Source organism: Phoca vitulina, unplaced genomic scaffold (assembly GCF_004348235.1).
Source record: "Phoca vitulina isolate PV1807 unplaced genomic scaffold, GSC_HSeal_1.0 scaffold16, whole genome shotgun sequence".
NCBI lineage: Eukaryota > Metazoa > Chordata > Mammalia > Carnivora > Phocidae > Phoca > Phoca vitulina.
The window spans coordinates 2900287-2903214 of record NW_022589719.1 but is presented as its reverse complement, the minus strand read 5'-3'; positions in this window follow the sequence as shown (position 1 = coordinate 2903214).

Sequence of the window (2928 nt, the reverse complement as noted above, 5' to 3'; positions counted from 1 at the left end):
CTTTAGGCCTCCCCAAGATGTTCCACTTTGTTATCTCAAAGAACACCTTTTATGGAAGGTCATAACCACTCTCTAATATCCTGTGCTGTTTTATGACGACTATATATTTTATATTGACATGGAGTGTTTGCTTTCATTTATTTTCCTGGCAGCTCTCTAAGTTTTGCTATGGTTTAACTTCTTTAAGTCTCAATTCCCTTATTTGTAAAATTGGTATCCAATTACTTCTATCACATAACAGGCCCCAAATAAATGTAACTTTACTTGTTTTTCTCACTATTACTATTGTCATTATTATTCTCGTAAGTGGTAGCATTTTAAATAAAGGTTTTTACTTATAGTCGAAGGAGGTTAGCCAACTAAACATTCAAAAAATAAAGTAGCAAATAAAGGCAAAATTAGAATAATTTCCTGAGTCAGATTTCTAGATAAAAGAAAATGTTCAAGATAACTTGACTCCAATCACGGACTACAGTTAGTCCCTCCAATAACTTTTCCTAAAGTGGCAGCTAATCTTAGGCAATGCTAGATGCACACTGGGTATAAGCATGTTGACTGAATTTATCTCAATACTGTTAAAATACTTGGCCTGTTCATATAAATGCAGAAATCTACCAGATTCTGCAGTGGGATAGGTAAAGATGATGATTGAAGAATGAGATAATACCCAGGGGGTTTGCTCCAAACTTCAAAAGGAAGATGGGCTTAGAAATTTGATCTGTGTCTTCAGAAGGAGAAAGGCTGAAAACTGCTATAAAATGCACCTATAAAGAAAAATCACTGGGAACCTAAGTCTATAGCCGAAAACATCATTATAAGTAACAATTTATGTGACAATTTGTACTTTCTAAGTTGTCTTCACAAACATGATGCCATATCATTCATTCAGAAACATGAAATAGGGATGATAGAGAGATGATGTGATGTATCAGTGATTGTTCAACATCTCACAGACAGAAACCCTTGCCTTCTATCACTAACTGACCGTGCACAATGACTGGGCATTCATGGCCTCAGAGTAAAAAATGAGAAAGCAAAAAGCGAAAAGGAGGGGATCAAAGAAGAATCAATTCTAGTGAGGGTCAAGTAGAAAATCAGCATTTCAGCACATCCTACCTGCTTCAGAGTGACTCTTTAGGGCCATTCGCAGTGAAGGCTTGGACCGGGCTTGGTGGAAGCTCCCTCTCTGGGAAGTAAGCCAGGGCCAGACAGGTTTCACCACTAAATTAAAAGAATAAAAGCATTTAGAAGAGACGATCCAAAGCAGTATAACTTGGAGAAAAGCAAAATTGCTGTAGAGAAGAGTCAAAGTCAAAGGTTGTAGCTAGGAAAATGGAAAATACAGAGTCCAAAGGGCAGGACAGGACAGGAATGAGACATTAAATGTTCTGGTTGTATCACAAAAGTCAGTAGCAGTTTGGGATCCCATGTAAAGAAAAGTGAAGGAACAAGCTTCAGAAATAAAGCATTTGAGGTGAGTATGTGCTCGCACTGGCTGTTTATAGTGGGTCCAGGAGAAGCAGTTAACGTGGCTTGGAGAGACATTACAGTTTAGGCAGTAACTAAATATTTTTTTTAGATCAATAGTTTTCTAACTTCCACTGGTAGCGAAGCCCTTCCTCAAATGATTCATATGCAGAAATTCATATGTAAAGGATAAAAGGAGAACTGATATTACTTAGGTAGAAGCAAAATTCAGGGTTGTGCCATCTGGTCATCCAGCTGGCCCACACGGCTTTGGGACCCCCTGGGTACCAGATATTAGGTATTTGAATAATGAATATTAGGGCTTGCCTGATTTGAAAGCTACACGTCTAGATTTTCTAGGACTTAATCTTTAGATCATGTCGGATAACCAGAAAGCTATATATTTGGGCTTTATTAAATTGATTTCTAGTACATCACTGAACAGTAATTTAATATGCCTTGAGTTTTAATTAAGGATCAGTGTAAGAAACAACTATGACAAGCATTTTCTTCAGTAGAACTGCAGTTGAAAACATTATCCACTTTCTTGCTTAATTTCTCAGAAAGATTTCATGGGATATTTCTCTTAGAATATAAGACTCAGGGTCTGGCTAGGCCTGATTTTTCCCTTCGTGGTGAAAGGTATGATTTGATAGATTGTAAGCACCCCATCATTTCTTAAGTTATGTTATTCTGCACAACCTAGTGGATTAAAATCTAATCTTCAATACAATATTTATTCAGGAAATTACTTTTGATGAATTCTTCTGTTTGTCAGGCTCAGCATAAAGTCTACAAAAGCAGACATGAATTTGGTTCACGCTACTGTTTTCCCAGTAGCTCGTTCTGCCCCAGTCTCACTGGCCTCCTGTTCTCAAACCTGCCAGCCTTACTTCCATATCAGACCCTCTCCCTTCTCTCTCCTCTCACGGAGCCTCACTGGTCGGCTCCTTTTCATCCCTCAGATCTTGTTTCAAGGGTCACCCTCTCAGAGAGATCACCCCTGCTCTAACATTGCTTCTTCCCATCTACATCACTCTATCACTTCATGACTTGCCACACTGTGGACACTCAACAAATATTGGTTGAATAAACAGAAACACACAAAAAACTGAAAAATAAAGACTCAGTTCCTAACCAGCATCTCACTATATTGGGGTGGAGACAAATGCATAAACAACAATTAAATAATATTATAAATCCTCTAATGAAAAGGTGGGACTAAGTGCTGTGGATACACAGAAGTAATGTTGATGCCAGAGAATTTGGGACAAAGGCAAAAACATTTGAGTTGAGTTTTGATGGATGAATAGAAGGTCACCAAACAGGGAAATAAGAGAATGCTATTCTAGGCAAGGAGAAAATGTGACCCAAAATACAGAGCTGAGAAAGGTCAGAGGAGAAGTTTCAGGGACAAAAGGTAACTATGAGGTTCAGGACCTTGGAAACAATGCTAAAAAG